Here is an 18345-nt window from a genome sequence, read left to right as displayed (position 1 = left end):
GCATCTCCAGTTGCACATTACAAAGCAGTGTGCTGTGTCTGTCTCTGGGTATAACTAACCACTCCCTGCCTATGGTGTACAGCAGCTGTCAGAGCCTGCCAAGTACTTCAACAGCAGCCTGCCAAGAGGCTGCCTGCTAAGCAGCCAAGGAGGAGGATGGCTGGGAATATGAGGGTAAAGGTAATTTGGTTGAGAGCAACTGTGATGTGATAATGTACATTATTTTTAGATGAGGAACAAGAGGAAAGATCAATTCAAACCCAATGGACTCTATACAAGACGACTCCAATAAACCCTGGGAACTGGAAGGTAAGTTCTCATGGGAAACATGGCTAAAGCAGAAGGAATTCAGTAGAGTTGGCAGTTTCTTAAAGAAATGATGTTTAGGGTACAAACACAAACAATCCCACACAGTAGGAGGATAGGAAGTATGGTCAGAGATCAACTTGGCTAAGCAACACGGTCTTCAGTGACCTGAAACACAAGAAGGAAATGTACAGAAAATAGAAAGCAGGTCAAACTCCTAAGGACAAGTATGAAAGAATAGCACAAGATGCTGAAACAGAGTCAGAAAGGATAAAGCACAAATTTAACCGCAAAAAGCAATGGACATAAGGGATAGCAAGAAAACAAACCTGTAAGGAAAAGAAAAACCTAGTGATAGCTCACTTGCAGAAGGCTGAAGTACATTTTCCATCACTCTTCATAAAAGGGTGATCTGTAATTGCATGACTAATAACTAAACTCATAAGAAAGAATCGATCGAAAGTAGGGAAAGAACAGGTCTGAGAATAATTTGCAAATACTGCAGTTCACCTCATCCTCAAGTATGCCTCCACAGCATGTCTCCGGAAGAGCACTCTATTGGTCATTGACTGTACTAAGTCTCCCTTGACTGTGATAGGAACCTACACCCCTGCACAAATATAGATGGCTATTTTATAGGCAGCTAAAGTTATGTGAAATGAGTCCTATCCATAGTGACAGTTGGGCCTGAGGAAGTGCACATGAAGATACCTTGAGAACAGAGAAGCAAGTTCAGAGCTCTTGGCTTCCTCTGAAAACTCTCAGAAGTTGTGTGAGAAGTGTGTGAAGAGGTGAACACAGTGGTCATCTTTAAAAAGCCAAGGAATGAGGAAGAGACCAATTCTGGAAAAATAAGTGAAAAAAAGAAATTATTCATAAAAGGTTAGAGACAGTTAAAAAAGCTATATTGCTTCATATTTTTAGCACATTGGCTATTAATTTCTGTAACAGGGCAACAAGTCTCATTAATAGAGAAGCAGCAGGTCATGTAATATGTTTTAAGTTTAATAATGTTATCGACATTAACTCATAAAATTTTCAAAAGTAAATTAAAGTGAAACTACTTCAGGGAGAGTGCAAAACTACTGGGGGGGGATGTGGGGGGTGGGGGTGGGACGGGACACCAAAACCAACCAAACACATGCCACAGACTTTAAGATTAGTTTTTAATCATTCACTATCAAACTCAAAAAATATAATCAGTGAGATTCTAGCTGGGTCTGTTCTGTGCCAGGTAATGGCCCAAGTCACTAATGACTTGTATAAAGGAGCAATCCTTCAACCTTGTAGATAACAATAAGCCCAGATGAACAGCAAACACATTGCGTTATACATTAAATTCAGAATGCTCTTGACAAATAAGAGAAATTATCTGTAGGAGAAAACACATTGCAATGCACTGGTGTTTACAAGTGTGAGGTTCTGAGGGGGAATAATAGTTGTAAAGATGTAGGATTGGCAATGACAAATTAGGCAGCCATTCTGCCAAAAAGGGATAAGAGGGGTAGCAGTCTGTCACAAGCTATACATGAATAAGTAGCGTTTTACCATATGTGTACAAGAATGCAAACTGCATATTAGGAAGATAAACTGTTTTGCTTGTACAATACATTAAGGAATACCTCCTATTATATTTCTGGCTAGCACAGCAACTAGTGGCACTGTGTCCTGTTCAAGCAAAACTGTTCAGAGAGAAGGTAGACCAGCTGGAGAGAGTCCAGAGAAGGGCAGAGAAAATGGTCAGTTGTCTGGGAAAAAAAACCAAGAAAGAAAGATTGAACTAATTGGGGTTGCTCAGTCTAAAGAAAAGAAGGCCAACTGAACACATGAAAATTATCATCTACATAAGTTACCTGAAAAGAGGTAAGGAGAGATTAAATTTTTTTTATCTGTAGTGGATATAAAGTGATGGGTTTAAACTACGACACTGAAGATTATGTTAATATATTAAGAAAATCTTATTAACAATAAGGATAATTAAATACTTTTTCATTTCTGAGGTACAGTTGATTCTCTCTTGGAGCTTCAAAACACACAAGATGAGGTCTTGAGATCTTTTCCAGACGCCTTTTCTGTAAGTCTGTGGTTCATCCTGTTGTATAATTTGGAAACTCCATCTTACCTCTCTAGCGAAGCTACGTTTATCAAAGTTTTCATGCTAAATTATACAAAGCCAAATTGTTGTTTCAGTATAGTGACTTGGAACCAGCAAAGACACTACAGGGCTTACCACAGCCCAGACTGGAAAGATGCCACTTTTTTTTTCTACTGTACATCCTTTTAGCTGTCATAAGAAATGTGAAGAGTTGTGGGAAAAGGACTGCTATTTTCCAGAGACTGGTATATCTGATATTTGATGGTTGTGCGCTGCTTTTCCAAATGTCAGAAATGTGCCTGCCTCTTTCCTGGGGATTCCTATTGGAGTCTGTTAAAGAAGTACTCTTATCTGCTGAAGCCTGCCCTTCTGGTGAGCTACTCCACAAACCACTAATAAGACATGGAGCTCATTTGCCTCAGGGGGCACTTATTAAGATGACATGGAAGAGCACTAAACTGAGTGAAGTGAGACGTGGGCAGAAAATATGGAGACATACTTTGTTAGAGGGCTGCAGAATCAGGTTGCTTCATCTCAGAATTTTTTCATGTGCTTGTTTTTTGTATTAATCAAACTTCAAGATCATATGAATTTAATAAAGTATCCTCACTGGGCAGAAAAGATTCAATTCCTTTTGCCTGCCTGGCAAAAGAACTGTATCATATGGATGACCAGATGAAAGAAAATCTCACAGAGGGGTCTTTGTTGTACTAAGGCATTACATGAGTTCCTAGGACACATGACTCTATTGCCAGCAAATACCAGTGTTGGTCATTACCTATATTGCCTCTGCAATTCACTTATGTAGACATGTTCAGGTGATTTTGTACAGGAAAAAAACTCCTTAAAACAGTTTTAACCTTGCAGAAAAATTACATTTTTCACATTTTACAAACTATTTGAGCCAGGAAAAATCCACTTGATACTGCTTGCTGGCCTTCTGAATTTCTGTTGAGCACTGCATTTGTCTAAAATACACAAGATAATCTGTTTCTGTGAGACAAACTTTTTAAACTCAGAGTAATATACAACATAGCATGAAATTCATGTTTACCTAATATGGAATACTACAGGAGTCATACAACAAATATTGTTTTCACAAGTTCACTATCCTACGATTTTTCTCTGGGTAAGCTTTTCACACTTTGCTGAAGAAAGGTTTTGGTGAGGGCTAGGTATTTCACCTTGAATGAGGCTGAGAAGAAAGTTGTTCAAAGGAACAAATAAACTAAAGCATTCTTTTATTCTATCAGAGTTTTAAAAAATTATAAAAACAGGGAATAGCCTTACATCTAAAGGCAATGTCTGTCTTCCTGCCTGAGCATAGACCTTTCAACTATAACCACATCCATCTAAACCCACCATGCAATATCAGTGACTGAGCCCCAAAGGTAAAGCCAATAGCTGTGCTGCTGAGCCCATTTTCCAGTGAAATTAAGTGGAAGATATAATACAATGTTTGATAAACTTAAAAAGTCCCAAGGTCCAAGTTCCAGTACATGAACTATCCTGAGGGAAAAGTCCTGGTCCTTTGAGGATAAAAGATGCCAATGATATTTTCAGATGCAAGATAGATTTTTGTGACACTGTGGGATTGTTTTATAACATCAGTATCCTTATAAGGCTGCAAAGATGAGAGATGTTAATTTAAACCATTTTAATTAGTAGCAACAGTATCTAAAACTAAGTAATAATTAAGATAAACCACAGCTTTCCCACAACTTCCACTCCTCTAAAAAGAAAAGAAGTAATAGTAGCATCTGGATTTAGGATAACTAGTGTAGCCTTGGAAAAGTATATCTGCATGAAGCCCTGCAATAATACCCTCTAGAAAGATCATCACTTTTTAAACTATTGACTCTTCACTGATATTTTTTTTTCCCCACCAGATCCTAGTTCAGGCTGAATATAGTAATACAAAGAAAATATGGCTTTTAATGGCCCTTTTTGCAGTTATTTAAGAAACAGGACATGGTATCATGTTGTATAACCATAATACGGGTTGTACAAATGTGACTGACCATACATCTGCCCAGCTATGACCTGGGGCTCACTCACCATAGCAGAATGAAGAATGTCTATATAAATGAAAGAGGAAGACGGCAGAAGTACTTTGTACAGTCACAACTAAATGGCACTTTTAGAGATATCTCTTGCTTCACCCACAGAACACATGGATCATTAAATGTATAAAACATACGTCTGTTTTACATTTACATGCTTACTTAGAAAATCTGCCAACACAGTTGACAACAATTTCTAATCAGTGGAGCATTCCTAGTAAATGTGAAGGCTGAGGGGAAAAAACCCAAGGTGATCCTTCATTTCAATTTTCTTTGTTTCAAATTTAGAACTATTAGTATCCTTCAAAAGGCCAAAATTAAAAAAAAAAAAAAAGCAGAGTGTGAAATAGAAATAGAAGCTAGTAATTAATTTGTATTCTCAATAAGCCTTGGCAACCCCCATTCAAATGCTGCAAGAGCTGAAAAACAAAGGCAGCTTACTATTTCCAAAACAGTGTAGTAGAACTCATCCTACAGGTAAAAGTGCTCAAAAGTTTAGAAGTTTTATTGTGGAAACATTACCAAAGCAGCTTCAGGTTTTGACACATAAGAATGCAAAAGGAAAGAGTATTCTGGAAATAATCTCAATAATGAAATGACAGTAAAAGAAGAAACTTGTGTACACTCTTGTATTCTCTGTGTGTTTTCATGAATAAGAGTCCTTGCACTAGTATACAAATAGGTTTATGACACCACATTGGTAACTAAAAAAATTTCAGAAGTTTGAAAGGGCAAAATTTCTTGTGCCTTAAGAGGATTTTCTAGGGGTTTGCAGCTGAAAGTTTTAGATATCAAAGAAGAAACTAAAGATGCTAAATAAGATTGTGTCCTGGTATTAATCAGACAGAAAAAAAATACAGAAAATGTAGAATGTAATATCCCATGAAGTTTAAAATAGTCTATAAATAACATCAACATTTCTTCTTACTAGTACTTTAAATCTATTGTCTACAAAATATTTAGCATTTTATCTGATTCGTGCATCTCCTTTACACTGATGATTACACACAATATTTCTCAGCTAATAGGAATTAGTCACTGGATATCTAGCTAAAATTTTGTGTATTTATTATTTTCTTTTCACTGCAATTAAGGCAATGTAAAAAAAACCCAAAAAATCTCATCAAGGCATTAACAACTGCAAAATTATTTCTGCATCTGAAGAGATCAGTTGAAAAGCCAATTGCCTTTGACATCACTAATCCTAAAGCCAGAACTCAGTATCTTTTAAAACACTAACAGAGAATACAACTGCTTTGATTTACTAGCAAAACACCTAGAAGAAAAAAAAAATCATACTAATATTCTAAGAGAAATAGAAAAAGACAAAAGAAAGTACCTCTACAACATTTTCTGCCTCTGGAGCTTCCTGTCTGGGTACAGCCTTGCACAACTCTGACTCCAGTTTGCTTTCTGTTTACTTAATGCCTTAGCTCAAATAAAAAGAAGGTGTACCCTTGAACACCATACGTACAGCACAATCCATTGTGGTCTTCAGCAACAGAGTTTGAATTTTTTTCTTAGCAACATTAGACCCTAGGAAAACATGGAAAAAATATTTGGGCTGAGTGAATTTTACCTTAATTTTTAACATTTTCTTTGATTTTAAAACTTCCTTCATCCATGCACTATCCCTGCATTATGCAACCTGTCAATTTCTACTTCAAAAAGGGTCTGATTCAAAGCTCACAGAAGTCTGAGATGTTTCAGACACTGCTGTCAAATACATTGATTTCTACCTCTTCTGGAGTGGGTACATATTTGAAGTATTCAAAGAGATGTGTATGAAAGTGTGTGTGTTGGATTCATCCAGAGATTCACATTTATAGAAGGAGAGAGGGATCTATGAAGGCAGAAAAAGGAATTCAGTACCTTAATACTATGCATCTGGAAATCTTTTTCCAATATCTGTCCTTACCTCTCTTACCTGACTCATTGCCTCCTGACATTAACAACAAGTTGAGCTCACAAAAGCTTTAGGTCTTATTTGGGACACGGTAGCTCCTTATAGTTCTGCATCAGCAGCTCTGCCTAGGCTTGTCTTTTAGTTCATTTCACACCCTCATTTGTACCTCAAAACTGAGACTCTGCAGTCTGCAGTAGGGTTAGGTGTTTAGTTTGGGAGATGAAAATCAGACCACATCGCTAGACCACACTGACAGCCTAAAGATATGTATCACTGGTATTCACCTATCCAAAGTGAAGGGCAACACTCTAAGAACCAAGTCCACAGCACGAGCCTGATGTGTTCAATTCCTGTAAAGCCTAAAAGTGGTATGGTTTCTACTAAAAAATGCAAAAGTGCAAGTGGTTTTCTTGATAAAGTTTCTGATTTTATGCTTTCTGCAGGAATAGCACTATGTTAACTACTGTCCATTTAAACAAAAAGGAAGAAAAGCCACAGAAGTTCACTGGAAGTTGCTCCCCAACACATTTGTTTGTCATCTGTGACTTATTCTGCAATCTATTCATCCTCTGATGGATGATGGACAGTTATTGACTATTTTGGCCAATCACAATTTAATAAGCTTTTAAGATTGAATAATTTCCAGGTAATCTTTGTACTGTACCCTGTTAGGCAGAGCAACACCTTATCAGCTAAATTACAATGGAGCACTGCTGAATAAAACAAACAGATCCTGATAGAGTGTGCTAATTATTAGGGAGCCTAAGCAGAAGCCTCCAACATATCAGGATAATTGGCTTTGGTATTAGACAAATAAGGGTTTTTTTCTTCCTTTATCTTACTCTCATGCTTTTATTAAAAGCATGGAGAAATATATTTATGGTGCAGAAAAGGCATAAGCGGATCACAAAAAGGTGTTTTAACATGCTTCCATTTGCAGATGTGAGAGAGATCAACAAATGCTGATATTATTACAGAATAACACGGTGCAAATTGAAGAGAATTTTTTAATCTCAGTCTTTAAAAAAACTTAGCTGCTCTCTCTGGTAGAGCTTTTTTTTCACTTCCATTTCCACCTGTGGTGGAAAAAGGAGAAGGTATAGCAAAGGTAAAAGTGTCCATGTTTTCAATTGTGGTACCCTGTATTTTTCAGGGGTTTTCAAAAAAGCACCCAACCTTGATTAAAATGTTTTTAATGATAAGAAATCTATCCTCAGTTCTTCTATCTTAACTCACCACTGCTAGTGACTTTCCTAATAAAAATGTTCACCTTTTTCTGAGCCTGAATTTGCCTAAACTCAGTCACCAGCCCCAGAATCTTGCTAAACGTTTCTCCAGCCAGACTGAAGAGGCTTCTGTAATCAAGCATTGGTCTGCAAAGTGGGAAAAGACAGGAATAAAAACAAGCCAAGAGCAGCTGGTGACTTTGAAATGTACTCATTATAAACACATTTCAGGTATTTGGTTATTCTTATGACCCTCCCCAATCTTCAATACCATCTGTAAAGTAAACAGAAGTACTGGACCTGGTGCCAGGAAAGAGCACATATCAGTAACACAGAGAAAACATTCAGCTTCATTAAGTCGGTGTTTGAAATGCAGTATTTTCCCAAAATGTAACACACAGGAGCCTAAAGGGCTGGCTTCATGCTCTTTTGTCATATGACGGCTTGTAGCAGGCATTAGTTATTACTCTCTTTTATCCTTTATCTTCTAAAATAGTGACCTGCAACATAATAGACTGATCTTGCTTTGGAAATATGAAATAAATTCTAGTTTTAAATGCAAAAAGTAACAACTAAAAATCAAACTTGTACATTTTCAATCTGAACACCTAAATTTGGGAAAGATTATAAGTAACAAACTCTTACAATGGAAAAAAGTTGTACAACTTTAAATGTAGGAGTATCTGTACATGGCACCCTTTACCTCCATACGTGGAAAAACATTAACGCATATACTCACGTGGTAGTTCAGAAGCATAATAATATCAGTTACAGGCAAACCAGTGTATTATTTGTCCCAAGTAAACTAATGAAAATGGGTAATAGATATTTAAATCTCCTGGAGATAAATTTGTAAGTGCAGGTGTGTCTCAAACATTTGGCAGGGAGAAATCTTGGCCACAGTCAAACAGGGTGATGTTCAGCGCTTGATGTGGGGATAAGATTTTCCATGTAAAAAATAAAATTACAATAATACCCATATATGTTACTGATATGTTTGAGTGCCAAGGCAAATAGTTGAAGTGACAGGGTTACCTAATAAAAGGCCAGCAAGACCTCTGGAAGCAGATAGCAGGATTAGCGATTGGACTGCATTCTCTGCATAAACTCTCTTAATCTCTGGATGGTTGATATGCCACCCAGTTTTTCCATAATTCAAAACTATTTAAATTTGATTATTTAAATAACCAATGCAAAATAAAGTTTGGTTTGGGTATTTTATAATCAAATTCCTTCAATAGTCTTAAAAGAAACCCCAAACAAACAAAACTGTTGATGCCCTGATCTGGGTTTGGAAGAGATATATTTTCTCTCCTGACAGGGGAAAGGAGGGAAAGTAACATACACTTGCTACACATGAAAAAACAATATTCACTAAAGAACATAAAAAGGAAAAGAGAATACGCAGAGAAACCTTCACAGTCCCTCAGTTAATATGACTCAAAAAAATAAAACTTGTAATTAGATTGTTGCCCTTCACACATCAGTTATTAGCACTGCCTCTTCTCAGGCCTTAATAAATGCAGTCTTACCCTGCTGTAACCACCAATTCAATAGTCTGTCATGCCCCATCCACTCTCTACATCTCCTTTCCATCCTACATTTCAACACCACATCACACCATACATCAGTTGCTTGTTTTTGCTTTGAAGACCCTGTATGTCTTTACTGTGTTCATCAGAAGTGCAGCTCTCAGCTGCAAGATTTTCAAACTGAAACTATATTAAAGGTTCTCCTGAAGTACAGGCAAATTAAATCAACAGCATTTCTCTTAACTAGATCATTTCTTTTATCAAAGTTATCAGATCAGTACAGCGTGATCTACCTTTGGAAAAATGCATGTTCCATTTTATTGTCCTGCCTTAATTACTGCTTTCCTTTAAAATCTGTTCTAAAGCTTTGCACACTATTGAGTCAGACTAATGGCCCTATTGTTGTGTGGATCAGTTTTACTGCCACTCCTGGTCCGTCTTTAATATGGGTACAATATCTGCTAGAAGAGTAACTGATAGTCCTGTAAAATGCATGATCTGAAGCAGTCCAGTGCTGCAGCGGATTGAGCATGGCCCATTCTCCACAAGCACTGAAAAAATTCGTATACTAGGATCTGGGTATCTAACAACCATCCTAATAACCAAGCTGCAGTTTTTCAAAGGCTTATTTGATCAAAGTGACCAGTTTCCATTCATCAAAAAAAAAAGTCAAATCATTCTCCAAAGCCTTGACAGTACTACAGCTGTTCAAAGAAAATTCACTATAACTTTATTTTCAATGTGGGCAAAATGCCTGCGTTCCCCAGACTTGCACTCAAACACTTGAAGCGTTTCACTGACTTGAAAAGAAAAAATAATGCATTCTTTCTTCCCATTTGAACTATTTAGTAGAATCAAAGAGGCTTCCATTTCTGATTTTCTGATTTATTGATCTTCAAAACAATTTGGTGTGTTGGTTAACTCAGTGATGAATTCACTTAGGGGTAATATACCTATACCCAAAGTTCTGCCATTCCCTGTGTACACATAGTAAAGGAATTGGCATATGCACTTGACCAATTAGGGATATTTCTCCTTACATGGAATTTGAATTTAGCCTTCTTTAATAGAGGCTAAAGTATAAGAATATGTTAACAAAAAAGGAACAAAAGGCATTTTTCTTTACAGCCCCAAGAGAGGGGCACAAGAGAGAAGGTCTGAGGATCTTAGTGCATTTCATATCTTCAGGTACTAACAGATGAACGGCACCAAAGACTCCAGCCTTGGCAGGTATAGGTAAAACTCTCCTAACTAGTGTTTCCTTTCTCTGGAAGAATTAACACTCTGGATATGGGGCAATTGCAATCTCTGTGGCCTATTTTCTCCTTTGTTGTGTGCTGACAGAGACCAAAACAGCATCAGCAATCAATGGATAAAGCTGAACATCACAGATTTTCAAAAGAACATTTGTGAAATAGTTTGCTTGCTTGCCTATACATAAACTGTATTTATTAATTGGCATGTAGATTTATAAGCATCTTGTTCAAGCCTGGATATAGAAAACTTACTAAAATTACATCCTGAACAAAAACTTCCCCCAAACTTCAGAAATTCACATCTAAATTTTGTTTCTGTCATTCTGGATATTTATATCATGATCATATGCAGCTATGACTCTGCTTTATTTGTGCTTCTTAATACATACTTTCCAACATCCATTTGATAAACTCTTTCTAGTTAAATAACGATCTATTATATTTAAGGTTCCTCTAGAACATTTGTAATGCTGTTGCATTAGAGGAATATTTCTGGGTTTAAGTATGTATCCAAAACCTCAGTCCTGAAAGAAGTCATACATTTTAGGGTAGCCAACAAACAGGTAGAGCAAGAAAGAGTGCCAAACATATAGCAGGAAGTATCAGATAAGCTTACTCTTATGCTAGGGTTTGGTTCAGAAAAAAGACCAAGAATTTTAAGTTTCAAGAAGTTCTTGATTAAATCCTTACAGGCTAAGCAAACTTGCTCAAATCCGTGCTTTACTCATTTTTCTATAAAGACAAGAACTGTAAGACTCCACATGGGGTCATTCAATAAACCCCTTGTTTTGTATTCTAACATTGTTTTAAGTATTATGATTTTTTCATGTTTACTTGCAATTAGGGAGAAATACATTTGTTCCTGTACCTTTTCTGTTAGTTTTTAAATATATATACATATTTATGTGTACTCCAACTCTTTTTTGTACAGTTCAGTTATACTTTGACATTTATAAATGAAAAATTGTACCTGTTCTTTATTTGTTTACTCTTTCTCATGGGGACATGGCACGAGGAACATCCTACTGATTAAAGAAATACTTTCTACAGAGAAATTTCAAGACATTTTTACTGCCTTTATTCTACTGTCTAAATTCTGAGATTTAGTCATTAGTAATTTTAAGTTGAAAAAATAAGCTAAATAAAACATAAGAAATCCAAGATACAATTATCTCAGGGAACTAGCAACACAATACAAAAGTGTTTCTCTACAGCCTCTCAGTTCAAATAGCACTCTGGTAATTAATGAGCACCTGTATTATTTTCATAGGCAACAGTCTTCTGACTGCTGACTCCTGATTTAGGTTGGAGCACACAGATTACTCATTAAATTCCACCAGCATCTACCAATGTTTGCAGAAACCCTTTAAAGTTTGTCTGAGTGGACTTGCAATAATTTAATACTTTGCTTTTGTTCAAAATGTAATATTTTCAGTGGCTTAGTTGAAAAGTGAGACATGTTTTACATTAATGTATTTCACTCTGTGGATTCCTTTATCATGTTTCTCAGGATTATTCACTGAAGTGGTGAAAGAACACACAATGATCTATTATTCCCATATGGGGTTGGTCATCTCTGGCACAAATAGTTTCCTGTTCCTTCCACAGATCTTTCCAGTGTACCTGAAAGACATTCACATCCACATGGAGGTCTACTCAGTTTCCCTTGATTACAAGTGCCAGACTGCATGCTTAGGAGAAGTCACTGTTCTGCTGCACTGTCTGTATTATTCAGTAACAGCTGGACATTTCTACTAAAAAGCTGATAAAGCAATAAAGTTTGATTAAATTTCAGAGTTGGTCAGTCTAAGCAGCAGGTTTTTCCTCAGTGATTTTTTTCTGGATGAGTTCACTTTGTGGGCAAAAAACATTTTGTACACTGAGTCTAGTAACGAGAAATTTTATGATACTTTCTTTGGAATTGTAAGGCCACTTCTTGCTCTGCAATGGCGCCTTTGACATTGGGGAACCCTGGGACACTTTCTCAAATGTAAATCTGAGATTGCAAAAAGGCAATTTCTTAGCTGTCACAAAAAAGCCATTATAGTATGGTTCAACTGACGTGCATACAATGCATAAATTTTACAACAAAGGATATTCAAAGACACGGCATGCTAACTGAAATCTTCATTAGCATACATAATACATGACTTCTAGTCATGTAAAATCTTAGCTGTAACACTATAATAGGAACAACCTTCACACAAGGAAAGAAAATGTAATTAAAAACAGCAAATACACTCAAGCTTGTGCGTATCAGGGCAGGTGAACAAGCAGCAGTTAAGTGTATCAATATTAGCACAAACATTCTCTCCTGTTGTTCAGATAAACTAATAATACAGATGTTCATCTGTATCATCATGTGTCATTATCCATAGGAAAAGGAAGCAGACAGGAAAGGGCTATTGAAATAATGGTCAGTTCTCCAAAACTTCATACTCCAAGTAGTTCTCACTAATTACAAAATCAACCTTATTTAGTAGTCGCTGCATCTTAGTGTATTTGCTGGATGTTATAGCTATGTTTATTTCTAGACCAAATTTCCTCAGTCTAGATGGGCCAAGGGAGCCATGTTCAGTTGCAGAATAGTTTAATGCTTGGCAGCTGCGTCACAAACAAACCGGTACTGAGACAAGATTCTGGTGTTACATTATTAGGCTATACACTGAAGGGTTCACATTATAATAAAAAGAACCTGATATCACACTCCTAGACTGCGACGTTTGAGGCAACAAGCTGTTTATCCTTGTTGCAGCTGAAAATTGAGAAAAGTTCTGAGAAAAAGAATCTTAAACAGTTTTCCAAACAAAAATAAAGACAGGGTTTGCTGAGATTCTCATATGTTTTGCTCAATTTTGGACACAGCATTTCAGGAAAGACACCATCAAACCAAAGAGGACTGAGGAGAGAGGTGGAAACAATCAGACATCCAAAGACTATGACCTTTGATAAAGGAATGTAAAAGCTGAGGTTATCAGGCTTAAAAATGAGAAGACTGAGATGAAACATAACAGTCTTCAAATATGTAAAGAGTACTTCTGCAAAGAAAAGGAAATAATCTCTTGTCTTTGGAAAGAATGAGAAATAATGTGTCTGTACTACAGCAAAGAACTTCAGTTAGATATTAGAAATAAACTTACAGTGATAATGTTGGTAAACCGCAACAAGAGACTGTCGAAGCAAGCTGTGGATTCTCTACCTCCTGGAGCTTGGGGTTTGGTAGCTGATCTGCAGGTCTTCCTGCCCTATTTTTCTGTGACTCTCATGATACAGTTTTCTTGGTTCTCAATGCTTCCCCTCCACTAGGACCAGAGTTAATTAGACCCAAACATCTGCATCAGAGGGTCAGCTCTGGCTTTCACTTTCCTAAGGGAGAAAGGGGGCTCTTTTTGCAGAGCATGCTGTTCTCAGCCCCAGCCTATGCCACCATGTAGCTGCAGTATAGCAGCAGCAGAGCTGCCTCTGGAGAACCATCATTACTTCCCCACACAAAGGAGATTCGTTCTGCCCTCTTAACCTACAACAGGGACCAAAAAATCTGTTCTGTTGTGGAAAGTCTATGCACACCCACACACACCAAGGTTGCTGCTTTTTCATGCTTGACAGTGAATACCACACAACATGCACATCAGTGGCCAGGGGTAGACAAGAGCAATGACTTTCATCCTTGATGCAAACAACTGCTACAACAATGCTTCCAAAAGCCTGAAGTGCACACGTTAAGCTCTCAGAAAAAGAAAGCTTTACTTTTTTCCAGCTTTATGACCATTTGTCAATCAAGTCAGGGTCATGATTATATCAAAGATCACCTGTCAGCACACTACAACGATTATCTTGTCACATATCTCTATGGATGTGAATATACCAGCACATGTGTAGTATGCAACAGGTGAAGAAAATGCATTTATCAACTGGGCAGAAGATTTGGGACATGCAAGATATGAATGCCACAGAAAAAGGGATAAATATTCTGTAACTGCCTTGCATCTACCCCTTCAGACTCCACAGAAAGCTTAGTCTGAATCCACTGTAGCAAAGTTACAGTAAGGAATAATTTGGTTTCTCTTGTTGCTAAGAAATCAGACCACTCTGAAATTTCCTGGCCTCCAGTGCAAAGGGAGGAGAATTGTTACAGAAAGGTATGGATGCAGTTCATTCTTAAAGTTCAATCAGCTATGGCTCAACTGCAATAATTAAAATAGTGCTGGCACAAGTCAGTATAATTTTAGAAAGCTTCTGACAGTGCTTTACTAACTGTGACAGAAATGTAGTAATCGATCAAGAATGTGGTTGTCAGAAGTTAGTGTAATCTTTTATTCCCTCATTTTACTTATTTAGTATGAATATAGCGTAGATGAACAGTGCTTGGATCCCAGCCTTCAGACCATAATTCTTTATCTACCCACAAAATTGGTTCATTTATTTTTAAAAACAAGCTTCCTCATTGCCTCAACTGTATTCACATTTTTTTTGTCTAAACAGAGACCAAAGTTTCCTTATAGTCTGTATGCTTTACTTGGAATATTGCATTCTCTGCTCAAATGCTGCCGTTGTGCTGACAGGTAATAAGTCAAAGACTATACAATTACAAAAAGAAAAAAAAAAGGAGAGTTGGTCAGAAGGGTCCTCTGGAATTCACCTGGTCCAGCCCCCCACTCAAAGTGGGACAATCACCAATACCAGATCAGATCACCCACAGCTTTGTCAAGTGTCAAAAAACTGAAGCATAGCGAGTTAGAAGGTACCATAGGAGGGTACTACTACAGCTTGTACAGTGTTTGTGTTCATTCGCTGGGAACATTTCACTGAGATATATTAACGGTAAGAAGGCAAAAGCCGTTGGACACTGTTCTGAACACATGTATTTCTACTCTCTAGTCTTTGTAATACAACATAAAGGTGTTTGAAGATAGCTGAGGAAAAGAATCTCTGTTCATCTTTTGCAATACACAATGACCATTTGTATTAGCTGTATGTTTATCATTTCTTTGACAAAATCCCAGAACAAAGCAGATCATTCAACACAAATATGACATGCACAACAAGGTGTATTAAGATGAGCAATATTAAACAATAGCTATCTTTTTCTCTGTTTCATAATAAAGTTTTCACCTAAATGATTGTTCCAAGTTAAGAGTTAAAGCCTCATGAAGGGTCACAGCTGATGTTTCACTGCTAGTACAAGTGTTAGAGAAAACAGGATAGTGCAGTTGGAAGTGAAATCTGAGATAGGGCTGTCATCTAGAGGGTTTGGAAACTGCTAATTGGAAGTTTTCCCTGGCACTTAGAATAAGTTATCCCATTGAGAAGGGATCAGTGCACACTCACTACATTCAGGCAAGTTCAGGAAGGGATTGTGCCTAACAAACCATACAATAGTTTGGGTTGGAAGGGACCTTTAAAGGTCATCTAGTCTAACCCCCCTGCAATGAGCAGGGACATCTTCAACTAGATCAAGTTGCTCAGAACCTGATCTAATGAAGTCTTCTTTCCAATAACCCTAATACACAAGTAGTGCACCAATACCAACCCTGGTAACAGTCATCCAGGCATTTACACCTGACCATCTCCACCTGTCCCCATATGAGAGGACAGGGTTTTTTTCTGAAGTCACCTCTTCAGAAAGTCCCTGTACTTTCCTTAATGCCAGCATGGTCATTACATCCATGTCCTGGTTTTGGCTGGGATAGAGTTAATTGTCTTCCTAGTAGCTGGTATAGTGAAGGTGGGTATCTGCATATCTGACTCCCCTGGGACCTTTTCCACAGCCTCTTGCTGTACAGCTGAAAACAAACTGATGGGTTAAATTAGATTGTATTTACATTGTGCAGTGCCAGCACTTACGGTCAGCTATGTTGACTGGTTTTCATACAGTGTGTCTTGATTCCTTTCCTCTGCTTTGTAGTAAGAGTAAGTTTACCGCCAGCTTTCTGATGGTATTTCAGTACAATCACGTACGATACAGCCATTGTGCAACCTAGTCTCAGATTTCACTATACACTTGCAACTAAAATTTTTGATAACTTGGAAAGAGATTTGTACAAAGTTATTAATCTTAGCTACATCCTGCCAAGAGTGATATGGTTTTATAACCTTTTTCAGTGCTTTAACAGCACTGAAAATGTACACTTACAGCTCAGGCCTGTCAGCGCTTACCATACAAGCAAGCCCTTGCTGCTGGCTTGTGCTAAGCAGGCAATATCATCCTGCCTGACAGTCTGCTACAACAGTGAGCCTACCACTGCAGCGTCTAGGGAGGAGCAAGCCACTGTGCCACAACATGCCTAAGTAAGATACAGCCTAATGGAGAGACTGCTTTGGACCATATGCTGCACCTCTAAGGACTGGATTGCCAGGAAGCTAATTAAGATGACCTACAGGGAGTTCAGTTTTGCTACACGCACTGCCACATCCCCATTGGAGATGGAGAGGGGGAATGGCAAAATCTAGAGCCAGGTACTCCTGGGTGGGAAGGCAGCAGGGATTTCTTGAAGCACTAGGCTGGGTGTCCACAGCCAGCACTCCCAATGAAAGCTGGCAATGGCATGAGGAGGGAGCTTTCTGAGGAGAAAGGGAGAGGGCTCTAGGCAGGCCAATTTTGAGGAAAAGGCAGGTTAATATATTTTGGGCTATCACCTCAGAGCTGCCCTGGAAGCCAGCATGTTATAGAGAGAAGGCACTGCAAGAATCCCTTCAAAGAGATGCAGAGGACATTTCCTCTTCTTATCACCAAAAGTTTCAGAAAAGTAGTCTTTTTTTTCTGCCACACAGAAGACTCCAGCCTTTGCAGAAGAGTGGGGAAGATGTGCAAGCACTGTGCAGTCTAATACCTAAGCAACTGTCTGAGAAGTTGGAGAAGAAGAAAGTTTATGATTTTTGTTTAAAGGTATCCTCCTACACTAATAATTGAGTATCTCATAATAAAACAGAATAGGCTGGGCTTTTGCCCACAACCTGGCAAGAATGTATTTGGTGTCTTGAAGATTTGTCAAAGTGATCATTTGTCACGGTTTAAGCCCAGCCAGCAACTAGGCATCACGCAGCCACTTGCTCACTCCCCACCCTCCCAGTGCGATGGGGAGGAGAATCAAAGGAAAAGTAAAAGTCTTAGGTTGGGATAAGAATGATTTAATAACTAAAGTAAAATAAAATTTAAAACTAACAACAACAATAATAAAATATAATAATAATAATAGTAATGAAAAGGAATATAATAAAATTAAAAAAAACCCCAAAGAATAAAAGACAAGTGATATACAATGCAGTCGCCTACCACCCGCTGACCGATGCCCGAGCAGCAATTCGTGCCTGCCAGCCAACTCCCCTTAGTTTATATACTGAGCATGACATTCTATGGTATAGAATATCCCTTTGGCTAGTTCAGGTCAGCTGTCCTGGCCATGCTTCCTCCCAGCTTCTTGTGCACCTATATGCTGGCAGAGCATGGGAAACTGAAAAATCCTTGACTTAGGATAAGCACTACTTAGCAATAACTAAAACATCAGCATGTTATCAACATTATTCTCACACTAAATCCAAAACACACTGTACTAGCTACCAAGGAGAAAATTAACTCTATCCCAGCTGAAACCAGGACATCATTAAGCCACAGAATTTGCCTGTATATGACTGTTAGGGACAATCCTTACTACTGCTTGTCAATTAATTTTCATGTGTTTGAAAAGCATTGAGTAACTTTTAAAACCACATTAAATAAACTGGGAAACTGGGGCCTACAGAAAGATCAAATTACTTACTCTAACATGTTTTTCTGTAACATACAGAAAAGGGTTGGGACATTGCTCAAATGACCAGAAGTGTCCTGCACTACATGAGTTGTATTAATCTACTAGTCAAACACATTACTAAATGCTGTGCATGAAAGTATTAACTGCTGTAATCTTTAACGTCACTTTTGTTACTCGTCACTGTTTGAGGAACATCCTAAGGAAGAGCCATCT

Source organism: Harpia harpyja, chromosome 3, assembly GCF_026419915.1.
Source record: "Harpia harpyja isolate bHarHar1 chromosome 3, bHarHar1 primary haplotype, whole genome shotgun sequence".
Lineage (NCBI taxonomy): Eukaryota > Metazoa > Chordata > Aves > Accipitriformes > Accipitridae > Harpia > Harpia harpyja.
Note: the sequence above shows the minus strand (reverse complement) of the source record.